Source organism: Caretta caretta, chromosome 24, assembly GCF_965140235.1.
Source record: "Caretta caretta isolate rCarCar2 chromosome 24, rCarCar1.hap1, whole genome shotgun sequence".
Lineage (NCBI taxonomy): Eukaryota > Metazoa > Chordata > Testudines > Cheloniidae > Caretta > Caretta caretta.
The window spans coordinates 16,438,404-16,461,501 of record NC_134229.1 but is presented as its reverse complement, the minus strand read 5'-3'; the positions used below and the strand labels follow the sequence as shown (position 1 = coordinate 16,461,501).

General features: G+C 52.3%; 1 long non-coding RNA gene across 1 annotated transcript; it reads left to right on the top strand.

Moving 5' to 3' along the window:
* Window positions 1-16,821: 16,821 nt before the first annotated feature.
* Window positions 16,822-21,993, top strand: LOC142069974 (uncharacterized). Its single transcript, XR_012665933.1, has 2 exons — window positions 16,822-17,013; window positions 19,516-21,993. It is a non-coding gene; the product is annotated as an uncharacterized LOC142069974 (long non-coding RNA).
* The last annotated feature ends 1,105 nt before the right edge of the window (window positions 21,994-23,098 follow it).

Sequence of the window (23,098 nt, the reverse complement as noted above, 5' to 3'; positions counted from 1 at the left end):
ACAAACCATAAGGACTTGCCCGTTGAGTGGTAGGGCCCAGCTTGGCAGCTGCTGCTGTAAATCAGTGTAGCCCCACTGGACTCAATGCCAATTGGCCTCAGGTGAGGATCTGTCCCCTAAGTTTCTGTGGTAGGTTGGAACCAGGGCATCAAACCCATTCTGTGAAGAAAGCTGAATTCAGGCAAGATGCCCCACAGACGCACCTTGGCATGGTTCTATTAAATTCCGAGGGCCAGCTTCCTGGCTGATGTAAATATGTGCCTTTCACACAAAGTAAGAGCTTACAGGCTCAAAAGACATGGTAGGCAAAGGGCTGGAGAGGAAACAGTGGGACAGAGTGGGGTAATAACTTATTGCTTATCCACATGGAGTTAGTGCGTAGCAAGCTGGGGGGTAATCTGCAGAGCACAATCTTGCCTGTCATTCTGTGGCTGTGTGGCCCCTGCTACCCTGGGCACTTGGACATTGGAAACACCAGGATGTCAAAGTGCCCTGCAGAAGTTTTAGAGCACACTAGCAGGGTCCGCGCAGCCACTGTGTGCCCAGCAAGCGAGAGTGCTGTAGATGTTTACGCTGGCTTGTCATGCACTCAGGCTCTGGGTGGACAAGCCCGTCTCAAAGTCACCTAGCAGATCTGTGCTAGACCCAGCTGTAGGACATAGCTCTCCAGCCTGTGAAGCCAATGGCCTGTGGACTAGATCAATGAGCCAGCTCTCCAGTGGGTGTGTATCAGAGCAGCTTCAGTGGAGTCAAGGAAGTCAGATCCAGAGCTGGCATAATTCCAGAGCACGTGACACTCTTTCAGTCATAGAGTATCTGGCCCAGTGAGTTAATCTGGGAATTCACACAAGGTGAGAGTAATGCCAATGTTTAGGGTTGGCACAAAGACCTTTGCACCATATAATAAATCCCACACAGAATAATGATCAAACCCTCCTTGCATGTTATAAAAGACAGCTATGTATGGTGATTGGATCAGATCTTCAATGGGTGTAAACCAACGCCTCTCCATACGCTCCAACAGAGCAATGTCAATTTACACCAGTTGCAGACCTGGCCCATTGATGCCAGTGAAGTGACACTGATTTATATCATACGCAACGTGGCCCTGATCTCAGTGGGGGCAGGGACTATCTATCGCTGTGTCTGGGCAGCACCTGGCACAACAAGATCTGAGCACCAGAAAGGACCCTTATGATCATCCAGTCTGACCTCCTGCATAACAGAAGCCAGAGAACCTCACCCAATAATTCCTGCATCAAGCTGGTAAGTTCTGTTTGAGATAGTTCGGAAAGGGACCCAGTCTTGATTTAAAGACTTCCCTATGCTAGAGAATCCACCAGCTCTCTAGAGAGATGGAAAGTCCACCACTTCTTGACCAATCGCATAGCTTTGTTAGCTCCTTCTGAAGTGCCTCACAATCTTCTTTACACCCAACTAACCAATGTGTATTGTTGGTAAGTGGTGCCTTCTCATTGTCCACTCCTCCCTCCTCCAGACTGGTCTTACAAATGATACTTAGGTCTTAAATGGGGCATTTCATCCCTGTCATTTTACAAAAGCAGGTCACTTTGGGGAGCCTGTTTTACAGATGTGCCTAGAGAGAGGGCCAAGGACATACACTCAATCAGTGGCAGAGCTTGGAATGAAACCCAGGAGTCCTGACTCCCAAGTCTGCTGATCTAGCCACTGGCCCCACTCCCCTCCCAGAGCTGGGAATAAAACCCAACAGTCCTGGTTGCTACTCCTTGTGCTGGAACCCACTAGGCCCCGCTGCCCACCCAGAGCGGTGGATAGAACCCAGGGGTCCTGCCTGATTCCCATTTGGCTGGTCTAACTATCAGACTTCACTCCCTTCCCATAGTAGAACCTTGGAGTCCCTACTCCTGCCCCAACCACTAGTTCATACTGCCTTAGCGGGGGTATAAGCTGGAACCCCCACTGCTGAACTCCTTCCGTGTTAAAAACTGACCATCTACCCGTACGCTGATTCCTGTTCCTACTGATCCATGGGTACCTCTCACCCAAAGACCGGGCTCCTCAATATCCCGTAGTGCGGGGCTTTATCGCAGGAGTTGTGAGAGCCCAAACAAATCATATCTTCTGGACTCCTCCCTTTCACATTTGTCCACTCCCTTGAAAAATTCTAACAGGGTGGGGTGGCTCAGTACTTGACATCTGTCAGCAGCCAAGCCTATAGGGGCACAATAGCGTAGTGGGGCTCCTTATCTTTTATGCTTCCCTTAATAAATATGTGCAGCCCGTACTATTCTATAACTTTCAATATTAACTTTTTAACAGCCCCAAGCCCCACCCTGTTATTAGTATGAGCACTGTTTTTTATGTCAGTAATGCTTAGAGACTCCACCTGAAATCAGGTCCCAGTTGTGCCAGTGTGATGAAGTGGGAATGTTCTTAATGTTTTCTCTGAATACTGTGTGGGTGCCTCAGTTTCCCCGATGCATTTCTTAAGTATCTAGGTGAGGGGATAAGGGGGTGTGATTGTTGCAGAGCCCTAGAGGGCAGGTGTGATGGTGTCTGCACAGAGAATGGCCGACACCCTGTCTCCTGGCAATTGATGGCCTGGGCCCCTGCCCTGCAAGGTGCCAACTGAAGGTGTTGGAGAATAAAGAGATCAGGTGGCCTCCTTGCCCGGGAAAGAGACAAAGGCCAGAGGAGGGGGCTGGAGAGGGTGTCAGTTTGGAGCTGGCTGGGGAGACGGGGGGAGGCCCAAAATCTGGGTCTGGGCTCCCTACCCCCAAGATGGACCTAAGTGAAGGGTTCTGTTTTCTGTACCTACAAGCTCTGTTTTAGACCATGTTCCTGTTGTCTAATAAACCTTCTGTTTTAGTGGCTGGCTGAGAGTCACGGTGAATTGCAGGAAGTGGAGGGGGGTGCAGGGCCCTGACCCCCCCCCCCACTCCATGACAGCCAGGCACTGCATGGACACATGAGAGATAGTCCCTGCATCAGCTGAGATCAGGGCCCTATCGTGCCAGGCACTGCCAAGACACACAAAGAGGGAAACTGTCCTTGCCCCCAAAGAGTTCACACTCTAAACAGACCAACTAAGGGATATTCTCACCCTTTTATAGGCGAGGGAGCTGAGAGGATAAGTGACTTGCATGAGGTCACACAGAGATTCTGTAGCAGAGCCAGCAACTGAGAGCAGGAGTCCTGAGTCCTGATGCCTTAACCCAGACCAGCCTTCATACCACTCTTGAATAGGAATTGGCACTATCTTAAATGGTGCAACATTCCATTGTGATGCAAAGAAAAATATTAAATTTATCACCAATGAACATGGAGAGGAGAGAAATGGTTTGCTGGTGAGATTTATTTCCATTCCTTGTGAAGCTTCTGCTGTTCTTGGTGTAAACATTAGTGAACGTCCCCATTGTCTGCTTGCTGATTAAAGGCAGCAAAATCAACTCTCAGAACTTCATTCCTGCCCCAGCCCCTCACAGCACTTGTTACTACACAATTTGCGGTTAGCATTTGATTGAGGAGATGAGAGCGTGGAAGATGGGTCTTCCTTCTTACCATCATAGCCAGGTTCCCAGCTGACATTTCAATGATCATCCTGCTGTTTGAACCTCTACGGCTGGAAGGGGAAAGAAAACAAGTGTGAAGTACAGGGCACGTTTCATAGAGTCCTAGATATTAAGGCTATAGGGGACCATTATGATCATCTAGTCTGACCTCCAGTATAACACAGGCCGGAGAAATTCACCCAGTGGCCCCACTACTTGAGTCTGACTAAGGCACAAGTCTGGATTTGAAGACATTAGGAGCGAGAAAATCCACCATGTCCCTGGGGAGATTGTTCCAATGGTTAATCACCATCACTGTTAAAAATTTGGGCCTTATTTCTTATTTGAATTTGCCTGGCTTTAACTTCTAACTATTGGTTCTTACTCTGCTAGATTTAAAAGCCCTTTATTACCTGGTATTCCTCATGAAGGTCCTTATACCCGGTAACCAAGATACCAGCAAATAAGCCATATAATAAGCTGCAAAAAATCCTTAGTGCAGGGATTTCACATCTAGCTCCTCCCAGTTAACAGGGTATCAGTGTCTCTGTAGCTACCCCTCTCCCTTGTGGAATAGAGGACATTCTTGCAAGCCTTCTTAATGATGGGACATGGGCATCAGCATAATAGGAGGGAGAGGAGAGATTTTGGGGAGCAGCCCTCCTGATTTACACCAGGATCTGTGCAGCCCACGATGTTTCATAACACACACAACATCCATGGCCTGTTAGTTTACAGCTAATGACAGACTCATAAATCTCTCTACATGCGCCAGACAGGGACAAAGGGACAAACGGCTAGATAGGACATAAAATCCTTGTAAACAATTTTATAGCTTTCTCCAAGATGAACCCTATTGGTTTTATTAGCAGTGGTATGAGAATAGCATGGATAGGGGTCCACTCCTGGTTCAGGGCCCATCCACATAAGGGATGGCCCCTGCCCCCAAAATCTTACAGTTTAAGGCCTTGTCTACACTGGGAAGTTTTCCCACTATAAGCTAAAGTGTGAATTTAAACCAATATAGTTATACTGGTATAATGCACCATGTGGACGCTCTCTTTCCAGAGTAAATTCGGGGCAGCCTTGTAATGCCATGCCCCTGGGTGGGTGATCAGCAGGAATCCAACAGGGGACCGCTGAGTCTCGGAGCAGGAGTGGCTACTGCCTCAGCTAGAAGACTCGCATCCGTTAACCGAGGCTCCTACAGGCTCATCGAGTGTGAAGTACAGGGCACGTTTCATAGAGTCCTAGATGTTAAGGCTACAGGGGACCATTATGATCATCTAATCTGGTGGTTCTCAAACTTTTGTACTGGTGACCCCTTTCACATAGCAAGCCTCTGAGTGTGGGACCCCACTTAAAAATTAAAAACACATTTTTATATATTTACAACCATTATAAATGCTGGAGGCAAAGCCGGGTTTAGGGTGGAGGCTGACAGCTTGCGACCTCCCATGCAATAACCTTGCAACCCCCTGTGGGGTCCCGACCTCCAGTTTGAGAACCCCAGATCTAGTCTGACCTCCAGTAAAACACAGGCCAGAGAAATTCACCCAGTGGCCCTGCTAGTGATCTCACTACTTGAGTTTGACTAAGACATCGAGTCTGGATTTGAAGACATCAGGAAAGAGAGAATCCACCACTTCCCTGAGGAGATTGTTCCAATGGTTAATCACCATCACTATTAAAAATTTGGGCCTTATTTCTTATTTGAATTTTCCTGGCTTTAACTTCTAGCCATTGGTTCTTACTCTGCTAGGTTTAAAAGCCCATAGATGACACACAAAATAAGATCCTGCCCATAACTCATCTGGCCTGATGGGTTTTGTTCTTTGTCCTGCAAGAAATAATTGGAGGTTATTTCTCTTCACTTGGAATTTTTGTCCAGCAGGAGAGAACCCAGCACAGTGCTAGGGGCTGGGGGGATATCTCCCCCACGTTCCTATACTGTCCTCCTTCCCCAGTATGGCTGAGACCCTCCCCAATCTTGTTCCTTGTCCTCCCCCCGCCCCTGCTGCATTGGTTTTCCAGTCTAGCCATACCTTCTGCAGCAACCTTGCCCTGGTTCCTTATTGCTGGGCAAAGCAATAGAACAGAGGAGTCAGAACAGACAAGAAGCAACAGATATTTGGGACGTGAGGATTCGGCCCTAGAGACTCCAGCAATCTCATGGTTTTAGGATTGCTGGAGTCTCTACCACGTTGATGCCCATCTTAAAAGGATCCTGTAAAAAAGAGCCAGAGGTTAACATACCAGTCCCTATTTTCTCCCCTCTGTCATGGGGATACCTGAACTAGCAGGGGACCCAGTTAGATGGATCCCTCTGCTCACCCACCATGAGACGCAATGGGACTCCCATCATCACACTGGGGCTCTTGGTTCTGATCTCACCTCTCTGCCTAGGACACACTCAGATGATGTTAAATAACATCCAGCCCATAACTCACCTGGACGCCTGGGTTTTCTTATTGGCCCTGCAAGAAATAATTGCTGGTTATTTCTCTTCAGTCCTCCTCTCTCGTGTCCAGGATGAGACCCAACACAGTGCTAAGGGCTGACTGGGGGGCCTGCTGGAAATGTATCTCCCGAGGTTCTCACATTGAGTGTCAATTCCATCGTGTCAAAGCCCCACACCAAGAATTTCCTCCCAGCCCTGATTTTCCCCCTTCTGGCTGTAACTACACTTCATAGCAGTGACCTTGCGGGGCAAAGAACAGGCGATGGAAGACAGAACAGACAAGAGGCAGCGGGTAGTCGGGTCATTGAGACTCAGCCCTAGAGATTCCATCGGACTCAGAGTCTTCTGAAAACACTTATCGCCCGGGATGTGGCCAAATGTCACTGAAATCTGCTGGCTTTATCGGATGAACATAACCAAAAATAACAGCATCTCTCGTCTCCGGCAGATGGCCAGGAAAACAGAGCCACAGGCAGGGGAAGCTGAGCCAGCATCTGACCCATTTTCTACAGACAGGAGCTGCCAAAGCGTGGATGAGTAAGATCTGTCCAGCTTTTCAGCCTCCCCAAAGTCTGTCTGGCATTGACGGGACAGGATGAGCTGTTCCCGTGGTTACACCTCAAGGAGGAAACTGTGGCAGGGGGCACCTGCAGGGCCAGGCTCGGCCAGCAGGAGGTGCCACAGGGAAGACAAATCTTTTGACAGAGGTTTGGGGGCGGGAGCCATCCTTATACCGCAGCCTAGTGCAACGGTCCCTGTCCTCTAGGAGCTGCCATAATACAAACAAATAAGCAGACACTCACCAGCCCCAGGTTCAAACCAAAACCAGGCTGTAAGAAAGAACCAGAGGTTAACGTGCTGGTCCCCATTCTCTCCCCTCCGTCATGGGGACATCAGATCCAGCAGGGGACCCTGACCTGGAAACATCCCTTCTCCGGGGGTTTCCCTTCCCGCGTTGGGTCCTCGCACAGAGAGGGCGCTGGCCTGGGCCGAGCCAGACACGAGGTGGGGCAGAGTCTCCACTGGCCCCTTCATACAGAGTGGGGGGTAGGAGGAGCCAGCTGGGAAGGGGCCTGGAGTCCCAGCTGTGAAGCCCTGACTCTGCAGGGAACCGGCAGCTGAGATGCCCCTTGTGCGCTGATCACCGGGACTGCCCGTGTTACCCCACTGGGGAGCCCCTTGCAGTCACCGCTGGAATCCCGCTGGCAGAGCAGGACACTGGGTGGGCTCTTCCCTGGTAGATGGACCCCTCTGCCCACCCAGCATGAGAGACACGGGACTCCCATCGCTACACTGGGGCGCTTGGTTCGGATCTCATCTCCCTGCCTGGGGGGCCCTCAGGTGATACTAAATAACATCCAGCCCATAACTCACCGGGGCTCCTGGGTTTTGTTGTCCGCCCTGCAAGAAATAATGGGTGTTTTTTTCTCTCCATTAAGGGTGACCAGACGGCCTGATATTGGGACCGTCCTGACATTAGGGGCTTTGTCTTATATAGACCACTCTACTTCCCTTCTCCCTCCACCCCCCCCGCCCCCACTTGCTCTCCGGCACCTTACGTCTATTCTCCTCCCTGTGCCCAGGAAGAACCCCCCTCCCCAGGGGCTTACAGCGGAGCCTGCTGGGAACGTATCTCCCAGGTTCATAGAGTGGCCTCCAATCCCCTTGTGTCTGAAACCCTCACCACCCATTTCCCTCAGTACTGCCCGGCTTCCCCTTCCAGCCAGACCTGCATTTCCCAGCACTGACCTATCCCAACCCCTTATTGCCAGGCCAGGCAATGGACCAGGGGAGTCAGAGCGGACAAGAGGCAGCGGATATTAGGGGCATGGGGATTCGGCCCTAGAGACTCCAGCTGAGATGTCCCTTGCGCTCTGATTACCTGGCTGTCTGTGTAACCCCACTGGGGATCCCCTGGCAGTCACAGCTGGAATCCAGCTGCTAGAGGGTGTCGTTCTGTGCGCTCTTCCCTGTCAGATGGACCCCTCCACCCAGCCACCCTGAGAGGAAATGGGACTCCTCTAGCCCTATTGATGGCATTAGTTCCAAATTTTGTGGGATAGTCCTAAAATTGGAGAGCTCCTCGTGCAATGAAGATGAAGTCCCGGTTCTCAGTGGCGACTGTTCTGCGGTGTTTTGGAGGTGCAGGAAGGCAGGAGGTGGGGTCGGAAGAACTGGGGCCCATGAGCACAGAAAGCGGAGGGGAGAGAACAGGGAGTAACAGGCGAGCAGAAACAGACAGAATTCGGGGGCGAGGTGGGTCAGTGAGGGGAGAAGATCAGTGTGTACATGGCCTGCACTACGGGCTCCTGAATGCAGACGGGGCAGAGGTTGACTTTCACTGTGTGCCTATGCAGTGCCTGGCACAATGAGCCCCAGTCTCCCTTGTGTCCATGTCTGGGCCGCACTGGGGACATCTGGGCACGGCTGCAGGGCAAATCAGGATTGTGGGCCAAGATATAGCGACAAATGTTTTTGGGGGCCTCAGTTGCTGGGAGTGCAGCTGTAGACATCTGGAAGAGCCCTGATTTTCAGAAGGCAAGTGCTCGGCGCTTTCTGAAAACAGGGTCCTCGAAGGTTTTCAAAGCCGTACCCCCAAACACGAGGGATTCAAAATCACTAAGCACTTTTCAATTGTTGACTCATGAGAGGTTTCTGTCTGCCCAGCAGCTGCTGCCTTTTTGATGGGCTGAGATGGAAACATCTGTACTAGTCTTCAGTGAGCATCTGGCCCATTGACTCCAATTGACCTATGGAAAATTGACCCCGCCTGGAATCTGGCCCCATAGACACCAATGGAGCTACGGCCGATTGATCCCAGCTGGGGTCTGGTCCCATGGACTCCAATGGAGCTACGGCCCATTGACAGCAGCTGGGATCTAGCCTGTAAAGTGAAGTTACTCCCAAAGAAAGCAGCGTTTAGTACTTACCTGCTGGCAAAGGCCTGCTTGCCCCTGTGCCATATTTTGTTAGGAAAACCAGGAGTTAGAGCATTTGGGAGACAATGAGACGTGAGCAAAGGGCTGAAGATTTGCAGAAGTGAGTAGAGATTTTTAAGGCCCTACTTGGGACACTTTAATTTTCAGGAAGTGCTGAGCCCCCTGCCTCTGAAAATCAGACCCCTCTGGGACCCCAAACTGAGACCCCAAAATCACTGGTCATCCATCTGTTGACTAATATCTGCTGGCTAGCATATATATATACACACACACACTGCACCATCAATGTATATTAGCATGTATTAAGTAGCAGTAACATTCAGCACAAATATTGTAACAGGGATACAGGCTAAACTGGCCTATACCATAACACTGTTCCCTTAGGCTACGTATCCCATAACTCCTTGTGTTTTTGCTGAAGTAAGCCGTTTGGCATAAGCAGATAGGAAACTTGCCAAAATCAAGAGATAGTCATACAAGCTCAGGAAGTATCTTCACAGACTAGTACCTGGAATGCTGGTATCCAAAACAAAGATAAGGAAAGAACAGAACAAGAAGTTAGGGAACCGGGACAAACTCGTGGGCTGGATTTTAGTGACATATAAAGAGATGTGCAACTTGTAAAATCTTAACAAGAACAAGAATGGCCGGACTGGGTCAGACCAAAGGTCCATCTAGCCCAGTATCCTGTCTGCCGACAGTGCCCAATGCTAGGTGTCCCAGAGGGAGTGAACAGAACAGGTGAGCCATCAAGTGATCCATCCCATCGCCCATTCCCACCTTCTGGCCAACAGAGTCTAGGGACAACATTTCTGCCAATCCTGGCTGAGGAGGGAGGGGTAGCTCAGTGGTTTGAGCATTGGCCTGCTAAACCCAGGGTTGTAAATTCAATCCTTGAGGGGGCAATTTAGGGATCTGGGGCAAAATTGGGGATTGGTCCTGCTTTAAGCAATCGTTTGGACTAGATGACCTCCTGAGGTCCCTTCCAACCCTGATAGACTATGAAAGAATAATCTCTGTTAAACTGAAACATTTTGTGATCTTCATACATTAAACTCAGAGTAGCCAGGAAATCTGGCTGCTGGTGGAAGTGACAAGGCTGCAGGGGGTGATGTGGCATTGCAGGCAGCTGGGGCATCCAGGGCTGCCAGCACAGGGCTGCGTTCCTGGGGGTGGGGTGCACTGGTCAGACTGGGAGGTGATAGTGATGCTGGTTATTGATCATTGCAGGGAGTCAGAGTGGCTAGGGCAGGAAGCAGTGCTTTTTGCACAGTAGGGACTTTTACTGGGAAGCAATGGGGTGGAGTGGGTTAGAGCGGGGTAGTGGGGGAGCTGGGAGCCACGACTCCTGGCTTCTTTCCCCAGTTCTGGGAGCGGAGTGGGGTCTAGTGCATAGAACAAGGGTGATGGGGACTTTTCCATTGTGTTACCAGACTTACCATTGAGAAGCGTCATCGCAAGCAAATGTCTTAAGCTCTCTGTACCTGCAATCAGTGGTCCAGTGAGGGGGGCCCTCACTTTGCAGTCAGGGCTGGCCCTGATGCCCCAGTGTGGTACTAGGGGGTGCTGTGCTGCAGGGAACAGGGTGGGGAACAGCCCGACAGTGAATGGGCGACAAGCACATGGCACGTGAGAATAAAGACACAAACTCCATGTCTAGGCAGACACTTCATTGGGGTTGAGCAGGAGGGTTAGTGTCCCCCCAAACCCAGACAAATTCAGCCCCAGACTGCCTTCGATCTGCACCCAGGCAGGGCTAGGGAGCCTCATGGTGCCCACAGGGTGACGGACAAAGGGGGTCAGAAGTCGCAGCAGATCCCACAGCCTCGCCACCCAGGACAGCAGAAACAGCAGAAGTGACAGCCAGCGAAACTCTGAGCCTTTTGGAAGAGATGGAGAGACTAGAGTGAGGCCCGCCCTTAACCGACACCCCGATTACCTTCTCTCAAGCCGCTTTCCCCTCCCAGAGCTGGGGGACACAACCCTGACTGCCAGCCTCCCTGTGCTAATCACCAGGCCCCACACCCCTCCCAGAGCTGGGGGACACAATCCAGGAGTGCTGGCTCGCTGTCCCTTCCCATCTTTTCCCCAACCTGTTATTCCAATGTGGTGTTGGAGACACTTTTTGATCTGTACAGAAGAATTTAAATTTTAAAAGGCTTCTGGGAGGGGAGTGGGGTCTAGTGGTTAGATCGGGGGGGGAGGGGGTGGGAAGCAGAGGAAGAACAAGGCTGGGAATCAGGACACCTGGGTTCTATTCTTGACTCCCAGCAATGAGTGAAGACTAAAGGGTTATAAAGTTCTCTACATACAGGATGTCAGAGTTCATGGACTGACCACCGCTGCCCTCTGCTGGGCAGGAGAGAGGCTTGTTGGTAGGAATCTGCCATGAGATATTATTGGGGTTAACCCATGCAATAGTATTGGTATTAAACCGTGGTACTCATTGCCACGGGATATGTTGGGGTTAACCCATGGGACTCCCTACCACAGGCTTTCCTGGAGTTAGCCTGTGGGGCTCCCTACAACTGGATATTAATGCAGTCAACCTATTGGATATATCAGGCATTTATCTGATCAACCACCTGCCACAGGATTTTATTGGAGTTAGCCCATGGCACCCAGCATGCCCCTCCCCTTCCCCCATCAGTCCCAGCAGTGACGCAAGCGAAGCCACCTCCCGCTACTCACCGCTTCTCTCTTCACCATCTCCTTGGACTCGCCTCGTCTGGGACTCCGAGCCCTGACAGAGCGGGAGAGCAGGGAGTCACTTGTGCTCCACGTGTTTCTTTCACCAGCAGTGGTGGCTCCGGAGGGATCATGGGGAATCTAATGCCCGTCTCTAAAACACGTCCCGAGTGGACTGCTGGGCTCTGTCCCCAGCTCTGGCAGTGGAGCGGGGTCTAGGGGTCAGAGCAGGGGCGCTGGAAGTCAGGACTCCTGGGTGGTATCCCCGGCTTTGGGAGGGGAGGGAAATCCACTGCACTGGAGCAACGCGGGCCGGCGGCTCTGAGAGGCAGGACTACTGAATTTCATTCCCAGCTCTGCTGCTGATTTGCTCTGTGTCCAGGAGCAACGCACTTCCCCAGGCAGTGCCTCAGTTTCCCCTCCCACCCTTTACTGCATTGGAATCTCTTTGGGGCAGGGTCAGCCTCTCGCTGTGTGTCTGGGCAGCACCTGGCACACCAGGAATGGTACAGGGTCCCCCACTCACCCCAGCCAGGGACATTCCATGGATTCCCTCGGCGCAAAAGAGGGACACGAACAGGAGCAGGACAGCCAGCATCTGGACTCTCATCTTCTCTCGGGCTTGGATCTTCTCTGTGAGTAGCCGAGTGGAGCTGGGAGCTACAGGGGCCTTTATTCACTAGCTCAGAGCCCTCTTGGCCAGTGGAGTTAGTGATCGGCAGGGGAGGGGAGATTCCAGTCAGGACGGGGCTGGATGAATAGCTGTTTACCTACGATCCACGTCCTTTTGGGAAAAGACTCTTGTGGTTCCAAAATATGGGCAGTTTTTACCAGAATGCTTCCATCTCTAACCAGGTGACAACACCCTCTGCCAGTCAGTCCTGATTCTCAGCCCACTGCTCTGACCTGCTCGACCCCCCCTAAGTGGGGTAGAACGAGGGTTGCCAATTTTGGTTGGACGTATTCCTGGAGGTTTCATCACATGACATCATCTTTCATTAAAGCTTAATATTCAATTCCAGGAGACATCCTGGAGCGTGGGGAACCCAAGAGAACCCAGGAGTCCTGGCTCCCAATCCCCCTGCTCTGATCTACTACACCCCTCTTCCCTCCCAGACCTGGTGATGGAACCCAGGTGTCCTGACTCAATTCCCTTTAACAGCCTTCCACCCCACTCCACAGTCTGGCCTTCTTGTTTGGAGGACATAGGCCAATATTTTAAGACTTTGGCCAGAGATTTTGACGGACTCCGCGTTCATCTGGATCAGCTTGGAAAAGATTCCCAGAGGTGCTGCTCTCCCAGATTCCAGTGCTGTGGGGACTTGTCATTAGTTATATTACAGAGGTGCACGAATAGACCCCAACAGATCAGGGTTCCTTCGGGCCAGGTGCTGCCCAGACACAGCGAGAGACAGTCCCTGCCCTGCAGGTGAATACCCTGCTCAGCATTTCAATAACTGTGTCAGTCTGGGGCCGAGCTCCAGGCCGACGGGGCCGGGGAATCGCACTGCGGGGCTGCGGGCTGGGGCTGTTCATTAGCCAGAGTCCGAGCCGAGCTGTCGCTGCCTGGACGGCCTAGATTGGCTCCGAGATAGCGAGCTCAGCACAGCCCCTTCACTGGACCATGAGACGGGGGCAGGGGAGAGGACGGGGCCAGACCAGGGCCGGCTGCACCTGCCCCTTCCCTGACTGCAGCCGTCTCTGAGCCGCCACCTCCCTGGGGGGATCTCGCCGTCGGCTGCTCTAACCGGAACCGAGACTACACTGCCGGGGGATGAGCCGCCTTTGCTCTGCCGGCCCGATGGGATGCAGCCCCTGCGAGGAGACCTGTCTGAAAGACCAACTGTCTCTGGCTGTATCTGGGCAGCGCCCGGCCCAGTGGGGCCCTGATCTGTTGGGGTCTATCCGTGCACCTCTGTAATATAACTAATGACAAGTCCCCACAGCACTGGAGTCTGGGAGAGCAGCACCTCCGGGAATCTTTTCCAAGCTGATCCAGCTGAACGTGGAGTCCGTCAAAAACTGCCACAAACCTCTGAAAATGTTGCCCTGTGTCCTGCAGACAAGAAGGGCAGACCGTGGAGGGTCTTAATGTGTGCTCCCCATTCCCATGTCAGCACAGTCTGGGGAAGGAGGGGGAGGAGAATTTGCCCCTTTAGCTTTGGATTAAAAATGGCCCAGATCCTTAAACACTCCTAAATTCAAAGGCCAGGTCGCCCCACTTTTCAGACACCCTGCGGGGAGCGGGTGAAGGGCAGAGAGCAAAGATCCAGCCCCTGGCCCATGCCTGGCTCCCAGGTGGGTTCAGGGGTTAATCGTTAACCAGGCATGTTCCAGTAAAAGGCCAAGATCCCTGCTGTGAGGCTGCAAATCTGGAAATGCCCCAAACGGGGGTGCCGGGGAGGGGCTGGGAGTCTGCACTAGCCTCAGCTCTGGGAGGGGAGTGGGATCTAGGAGGGGTGGGGCTGGGAGTCAGGACTTCTGGGTTCTCGACTCTATCCCTGGCTTTAGGACCCCTTGTGTGCTGGCCTAGAAAGAGCCGGGGAAGCCCTACTCGTGGTGTGACCCCGTCTTGTTACAGTGTCCGGGATTTTCAGTGCTTGGAAGAGCCGCAGAGCTGGGGGCCTGCATGTCCCCTCTAAGGAAGGACTCCGATTTGCATGGCCGAGCCCACACGCCCCCTACCCTGCTGTGCTGTCTACGGCAGGGGCTGATCAGATCCTGTGAGGTCTCTGACAGGCTTCAAAGTAGAGACGTATGGCATGGGGCTCCCCTGTGCTCCCCACTCCCACCAGCTCTGCTGGAGCCCCTCACTCCTCACCCACAGCCCCATGCTTGCCCAGCCCTGGGATTTCGCGGTTACCCACTCCAGACCGGGCCTAGACGACACTCCCGGGGGATGAGCAGCATTTGTTCTGTAGACCCGACGGGATCTGATTCCCGGTTTGAAGCTGAGAATTTCCAGTTCTCAAGGTCTTTGTGTCCGAACATCCCACTGGTTCACCGCAACACGAACAGGAGACACTCCGGGTCCGGGCAGATCTCCGCTTTGCGCTGGAGGGGTGGCTCCCTGCTTGGAGAGCCGTCCCCACCCGAGCTGGTGCTGAGCACAGGCAGCTTCCCAGGGAAGGGATAATTGTAGCCGGCCAAAGGCTGTTTCTGCAGCTAACTGTCCCGTTCACAACATAGGGACCTAGAGCGAAGCCGGGCCGAGGTGCCCGCAGGGGCTGGGCCTGGGACCAGCGAGGGGGCAGGTCGCATCCTGCTGGTTTTCTCCTTCCCTGCCCCGAGAGCAGGGGGGGCTGCGTGTTCCCAGTCCCTGTCCCTACCCAGGATCGCCCCAAGGAGCAGAGCAACTCCTTCATCGCTCCCCACTGGCACTGAGGGAGCATCCACCTGCCCCCAGCTTTCCCCTTCCGGAGCCGCAGAGCCAGGAGCCCCCGTCCCTGATCATTAGCCTCAACCTCCTGTCGATAGCCCTGCTGGGGGCGCTCAGCCCGGGCGTGGGACCGCCTGGTAAGAGACTCCTGCCCCCGCGGCCACCCGGGTCCCTTCGAAAGCTGCTGGGGAAATGTCAAAGAGCATCAGACCCCAAAGGCAAAGGAGGGAGCAGGGGCCTGGCTGCCTCAGGGAATGGGACACAGGGCTGCTCGCTTCTAGGGGACAGGATATTAGGAAACACTATTTCACTCGGAGGGTGGTGAAGCACTGGAATGGGTTACCTAGGGAGGTTGTTGCATCTCCATCCTTAGAGGTTTTTAAGGTCAGGCTTGACAAAGCCCTGGCTGGGATGATTTAGTTGGGGTTGGTCCTGCTTTGAGCAGGGGTTGGACTAGATACCTCCTGAGGTCACTTCCAACCCTGATATTCTATGATTTTATGACAGGGGAATTTTGTGATTTCAGGATCTTTGCGTGTTAAGCTGTGAGTCGCCAGGAAAACTGGCTGCCGGTGAAAGTGATCAGGCTGCACGAATGCTCTTGACCACCAGGGGGTGATGTGGCCTTGCAGGCGGCTGGGGCGTCCAGGGCTGCCAGCAGAGGGCTGCGTTCCTGCGGGGGGGTTGTACTGCTCAGCCCGGGAGGTGATATTGATGCCCGTTATTGATCATTACAGGGAGTCAAAGCTGGGACGAAGCAGCGTCTCTTCTGCAATCCTTTTAGTGAGAAGCAGTGGGGTGTAGTGGGTTAGAGCGGAGGGAAGAGGGGGCTGGGAGTCAGGACTCCTGGGTTCTCTCCCCGGCTCTGGGAGGGGAGTGGGGTCTAGGGCATAGAACAAGGGTGACTGGCACTTTTCTACTGTGTTACCAGAATTACCATTGAGAGGCGTCATCTCAAGAAAATGTCTTAAGCTCTCTCTTACTTGCAGTCAGTGGCCCTCTGAGAGGGGCCCTCACTTTGCCATCAGTGCTGACCCACTACACCAGTGTGGCACTAGGGGGCACTGTGCTGCAGGGGTGGGGTAGGGTGGAGGATCTCCCCTGGCAGTCAGGCTGGCTCCAATGCCCCACTGCGCTGCTAGGGGGCACTCTGGTGTAGGGGGCGGGGTGGGAGACAAACTCACAGGGAATGGGAGAGAAGCACATGGCACGTGGGAATAAAGACAGAAACTCTACGTCTAGGCAGACACTTTATTGGGGTTGAGCAGGAGAGTTAGCGTCCGCCCTCCCCGAACCCAGTCGCTTGGTGCCAGGCGGTTTCGGCCCCAGGCTGGCTTGGATCTGCTCGCAGGCAGGGCTGGGGAGGATCACGGCGCCCGCAGGGTGACCGGCAAAAGGGGTCATGAGGAGCAGCAGAACCCAAAGCCACGGTTCCCAGGACAGCAGTTATAACAGAAGTAACAAACGAAATCCGGAGCCTTCTGGAAGAGATGGAGAGACTAGAGTGAGGCCTGTTCTTAACCGACTCCCCGACTACCTTCTCCCAAGCCGCTTTCCCCTCCCAGAGCCAGAGACACGACCCAGGAGTCCTGATTCCCAGCCCCGCTGTGCTAACCACGAGACCACACTCCGCTCCTAGAATTTTCCCCAAACTATTTTTCCATGTGATGTTTGAGGCACTTTTTCATTTGGGAGAGGAGTGGGGTCAAGTGGTTAGATCGGGGGCTGTGGGGAGCGGAGGAAGGACAAGGTGGGAATCAGGACTGTTGGATTCTATTCCTGGCTCCCAGCAATGAGTGAGTACTAAAGGGTTATGTTCTCTGCATTATATCAGAGTTCATGGACCGACCACCACTGCCCTTTGCTGGGCAGGAGTGATGCTTGTTAATGGGATATTATTGGGCCTTGTAGGAGACGCGATTTGATCGACCCCAGAGGGCACAACGGTGCAACGCACTCATATAGTGGAGAAGCTGTTGTGGACGGCGGTGAAGAACTGGTCCCTTGGATAAGGTAGGAACCTTTTAAAATCCGGATTATATGCTCTGTTGGAACCTGGGGACGCCCAGAATTACCCTGTAGGTATGGGACAGGGACAGAGCTCAGGGGTTAGGGCACGGTGTACGCCCCTAGAGTGCATTCTAGCAAAATGGAAGGTATTTGGTGCGGATCCAATGACTAAGAGCCAATTAAAACGATTCTGTACAGTTGACTGGCCTCAATATCAACTAGGGGACCAGGAGTGGTGGCCACCAGGAGGGTCAATTAATTACAACACGATCCTCCAATTAGTTTTGTTTTGTCAGTGAATGGGTAAATGGAATGAATATTTGTATGCACAAGTGTTTATGGCTTTAAGAAATAAAACAGAGCTGTAATTCTGCAAAGTTGTAATTTGACTCCGACTGGTTTGGTAGTAGCTAATGTTTGTCCCCAGACCCCCACCTCCACTGTAATGGCAGAGCCGGTGTCCCCTTCGGCCCCCACACTCCCACCGTATAAGGGTAGGATGCCTCGGGTTACAGAGATTGCCCCCTCGGTGGGACTCTATCCTTTGCTTACCGAGACTGTTGTGGCTCGCCCGGGGCAGACGGACGTCAGGCTACCACTATGCAAGTTTACACCCATGTGCCATTAAATCCCATAGACCTAACAGCTTTTAAAACACAGGCTGGGGAATTCTCAACGAACGCAAGCAGGTTTATTTCAGTCTTTGAGGGGTGCCTCAGTAGTCACAAGCCGATTGAGACGACTGTAATATCCCCCTGAGAACCCTGTTGTCTGAGGTGGAGAGGGATCAGGTTACAGCTAAGGCAAGGGGAGCGTCAGCGTTCAAGCGAAAAAAAAAAAGAAAGGAATCTATCTGTCAAGTTCCTCTCCAAATAATTGTAAGCGGCTCAGGGCATTTCTGGGTATGGCAGGCTTTTGCAGGATATGGATCCCAGAGTTTGGACTGTGGGCTAAACCCCTGTATGACTGTGTAAAAGGAGCAGATCATGACCCCTTCTATTGGACCCCAGAGGCTGATAGGGCATTTAAAATCCTGAAAAGAAAATTAATGGAAGCCCCAGCTCTGGACCTGCCGGATCTCTCTAAGCCGTTTCAGTTGTATGTACATGAACGAAGGGGGGTGGCCCTAGGAGTGCTTACACAGCTGTTAGGAGCATGGAGACGTCCGGTGGCTTATTTTTCTAAGCAATTGGATCAGGTTGCAAAGGGTTGGCCGGCATGTTTACGGGCGGTCGCAGCTACTGCCCTATTGCTTGAGGAAGCGGAGAAGCTAACATTGGGAGGGGTTATGCAAATCTATACTCCCCATATGGTCCGAGCCTTATTGGCTGCAAAGGGAGGGCTTTGGCTCACCCAGGCTCGGATTGCTCGGTACCAGGCTAAGCTGTTAGAGAACTCTGAAGTCACCCTACAGCCTTGCCCCTCCCTTAACCCAGCCACCCTCTTGCCAGAAACAGAGGAACAGAAACATGACTGTTTAGAGATCATAGATGCCCAGTACTCCAGCCGTCCGGATTTAAAGGATGTACCCCTCCCAAATGCAGATCATGAGTGGTACACTGATGGTAGCAGTACTGTAATAGGTGGGCAAAGGAGGGCGGGTTATGCTGTTGTGACCCTCCATGACACTGTGGAAGCTGAAGGTTTGCCTGCTGGGACCTCTGCCCAGCTGGCCGAACTAATAGCCCTGACCCGTGCACTTGAACTGTCAAAAGGAAAGCAGGTCAAGATTTTTACTGATTCAAAGTATGCTTTTGGTGTGCTGCATGCTCATGCTGGCAGGGAAGCACTTATCCAACTAATGGGAAAATATTTTATCACATCCGGACTCCAACCCCTGGCTGCCCAGGTACAAGCGGACTGCTTAGTCTGCCAAAAGAATAACCCCCGACCGGGACATCCTGTGCTACCAGCTGCCCTGGAACCCACTCCGGGCCCCGGACGAGTGTGGCAAATAGACTTTACTGAGTTTCCCCGGACCCAAGGGTTCAAATATCTCCTTGTTATAGTGGATCGGTTCAGCGGATGACCAGACGCCCTCCCATGCCGTAACTGCACTGCCAGAACAGTGGCCCTCAAGTTTGTTAAGGAGATCGTTCCTCGCTTTGGACTCCCCCGGTGGATGGAATCTGACCACGGGACACACTTCACGTCAAAAATCATTCAAAGCATCTCACATGCCTTACAGATCCCCTGGAAACTCCATACGCCCTGGAGACCGCAAGCCAGTGGTGTAGTGGAGCGTACCAATCAGACTCTTAAACGGCATCTCTCAAAAGTGTGCCAAGAAGCCTCACTGCGATGGCCTGATGCTTTGCCCCTCGTCCTACTCCGTATCCGCGTTCTCCCAAAGGGTAGATTAGGGCTCAGTCCCTTTGAAATTATGTTTGGAAGGGCATGGCCCATGAATGGCACCCCGGTTCTGTCAGGGGAATGGGAGCTGGGTAATGGCTTTTTGTCACAGTATATGTGTTCCCTGTCTGCTGTTCTCTTGTCTCTTCACAGGTATACCAAGGATTCCCAGCCTCTCCCCTTGGACACTCCCATCCACTCCTTACAGCCTGGTGACTCTGTACTTGTTCGCACCTGGAAAGACGAGCCTCTCCAGGAAAAGTGGAAAGGACCCTATACCGTCCTGCTGATCTCCCATACAGCGGCAAAGATCGAGGGACACAAGAATTGGATCCATCACTCTCGTCTGAAGGCAGTACCCGCCCCCTCGTCAGCAGAACAGTGGACCGTCCAACCTGCTGACTCCTCATCTAGTGATGATCTCGGGCTAAACTACTGTTTAAAAGACACAAATAGCGGGCACCTTAATGCTAAAATGGGCCCACCCAGGTACTGGAGACCCTGGGTTGGGAAGACTCTGGTCATAATTAATTGGGTAACATTGTTATTCTCTGTATTGGTATTTCCAAACTGTGCATATCGGGAGCATAACTCCTTTGTTTTGCTTGCACACCATGTTGCTAATTTAACAAACCAGACTGATTGCTGGGTATGTGCTCCAACTCCACTATCCCCCAAAACGGGAATGCCCCTTGACATGCTGCCCTTTACCCTAGCAGAATTAGCCACCACCAAAGAGCAGGAAAGAACGGACTCGCCGTTCTGGAACAAGACCTTTTTACAGCAAGCCACCTATCAGGAACAGGAGTATTCAGTTGCAGTACTCACTGAGGGAGTGTTATGTTTTACCCGAAACCAATCTGATTACTATGGGCGTCCTGTGGGAAAAAGCTCCTGTGTTATTATACAGTGGGCTGATGGGTAGTGGATAAAGACCAAAAGGGGAGGCCAGCAGTGTGGGTGTAATGGTTCCTCCCCTTTTAGGGAAACTCTTACAAATACTCTTACCACAAAAGAAAGGTTTGGAAATATAACTTGCCGTCCAGTTAATATCTCCAATGTAGCAAGCCAATGGTGGGTTTGTAGTGGTCCCTATGGCGAGTGTAATATGAACGGCACAATTAGAAACGCCCCCACTTGTACCCAATCAAAAAAAATAAGATGCCCCCGTAGGGGCATAAAAATTGTTTAAAAAAGCAGCCAACGCAGCCTTAAATATCCCAGGAATCCCCTTAAGAAACAGTCCTTACTGGGCCCTACAGGGTCACTATTTTGTATGTGGCCGAAAGGCTTACAAGGTGCTGCCAGCCAACTGGACAGGTAGCTGTTATATAGCTCATGGAGTTCCTCATCTTTCCATAACTGCCACACTGCCCAAAGGAAAGATTAGAAATGCCCGAGACACCTCTGTTGAGTCACGAGAAAAGACCCTGCGGCGACTGACTACGGCATTGGAGGGCAATATGAAGAATCCCCTCACAACTGAGAAGCTTGTAGGGTGCTCTGTACTGGGAATAGCGCCACTGTTTACCGGGCCAGCCATGGCATGCATAGGCCGCTATACTGTAAGGCTGCAAATGGTACTTGAGAAAGTGGCCTTAGAGTTAGTGATTTACGGTCAGCAGTAAAAACATTAAATAAAGAGGTACAGCAGCTCAGGACGTTTTCCCTCCAAAACAGACTGGCTTTGGACTATCTCTTGGCATCCCAAGGAGGGGTTTGTGCCCTCGTCGGGCCCCGATGTTGTGTATATGTAAATGATAGCAGTTATGAGATCTATGACAAGGTGGTACAGGCTGAGGCCCATGCCCGAGCCGGAGCACAGGTTGCCTATACTGTCCCCGAGAGCAATTGGTTGCAAACCTTGTTTTCAGGCTGGGGTTTGTTGTCTTGGCTGGGTGGTTTATTTAGCCTGTTATTGAAACTTCTCTTTCCTGTATTGCTTGTATTACTGGTATTATGCTGTGCAGTATCATGTGTCAGGGTCCTTTTGCAAAAGTTAATAAGTCACTCTCTTCAGGGCTATCACAAAGTGCTTAGGCAAAGTCCTATTGTAAAGAAATAAGTAGCCCAAGTGAGAAAACTCAGAGCCAAGGTTGTTGAGTGTTCTCAAAGGGGGGAGTTGTTGGGGACACTGGGGCATGGCCACTAGGTAACTCGAGGGGATGGAAGACCACGAGTGTCGATGAAGCCCCCTCGCACTAGGCCCCGGTGTCCTTGGCCCCCCCTCCTGCCTGGAGGCACTCGCAGCAGCTCTGCATACTAGGCCCAAGTGTCCTTGGCCCCCCCGCCTGGAGGCACACACAGCAGTTATGCTGAGAATCTGCAACAATATGTTGCAGAGTCAGACTGCCTGAAACTAAGCAAGGCCAAACAGGGGAGATAGGGAAGAACAATGCTGAATAAAGCAGCTTTATGTATAGTTTAACAAATGATACAGAGAACCAGGGAACTAGCTGGGAACTGGATTGGCTAGCTATATGGATACTTGGGGCAGCTTGCTATTGGATAAGTATGCTGGGAAAAAGGATGTATAAAAGCCTGTGTAACTTCCTGCTCTGTGTGCAGGATTTGAGATTTTATTCTCCCTGTACCTTTTTGCAGCTGCAAATAAACTTTTCTGCTTCTCCACCCCATTGTGATTATTGGGTGTAGCACACCGGGTAACGAACCAACTCAAGCTCTCGTTCAGCCTCTCGGCACTGGGTGCTGGCAACACCATTACACCCCATTTCCGTCCCAGACCTTGTGCTGGAACCCAGCTGTCATGACTCAATTCCCTTTAACACCCTTTCACCCCACTCCACAGTCTGGCCTTCTTGTTTGGAGGACAGAGGTCAATATTTTCAGACTGTGGACAGAGATTTTGATGGACTCCATGTTCAGCTGGATCAGCTTGGAAAAGATTCCCGGAGGTGCTGCTCTCCCAGACTCCAGTGCTGTGATGAAACTTCCAGGAATACATTCAACCAAAACTGGGAACCCGCATTCTACCACAGTGGGCCATTGGAGCCAGCCCCGACTGCCAAGGGAGAGGCCCCACCCCACTCCCTGCAGCACCGAGCCCCCTAGTGCCACGCTGGGGCACTGGGCCCAGCCCTGGCTGCAAAGTGAGGGCGCTTCTCACTGGGCCACTCACTGCAAGTACGGAGAATTTAAGAGATTTGCTTGAGATGACACCTCTCAGTGGTAAGTCTGGTAACTCAATGGAAGAGTCCCAGTCACCCTTGTTCTGGGACCCCACTGCCCTCCCAGAGCTGGGAAAAGAAGCCACTGGGATACAGGACCTTTCCCTTCTAGACAACGTCAGCTCCAATCCAGCCCAGGGCGGGGACTGGCTGGCTCAGGGGCTGGGGAATGGGACTCGCGGCCTTTCCCCTCTAGGGGGCACTGGTACCAATCCATCCCCAGGGCTGGAGACAGGACTGGCTGGCTCAGGGACTGGTATCCTGGGCCTTCTCTGTCTCAGCCACCGACAGTAGTGTCTCTGATGCGGAGCGCGAGAACAGCATGGCAAGCAGAGGAGAGACATTTGGTGGTTTAGGGGGAACTGGCAGCAAACTTTAACCTTTCCGCACATCCCTAAATGCAGGGGGGAGGAGGCAGAAACATGAGCAGAGAAGCCAAAACAATCTAGCAATCAAAGCTCAGGTTACAAATGTTCCCCCATACCTGGTGCTTCAGAGGAAGCAGCGACCAGAAACCAATTCTGCTGGGTCTGTCAGCTCTGGGAAGG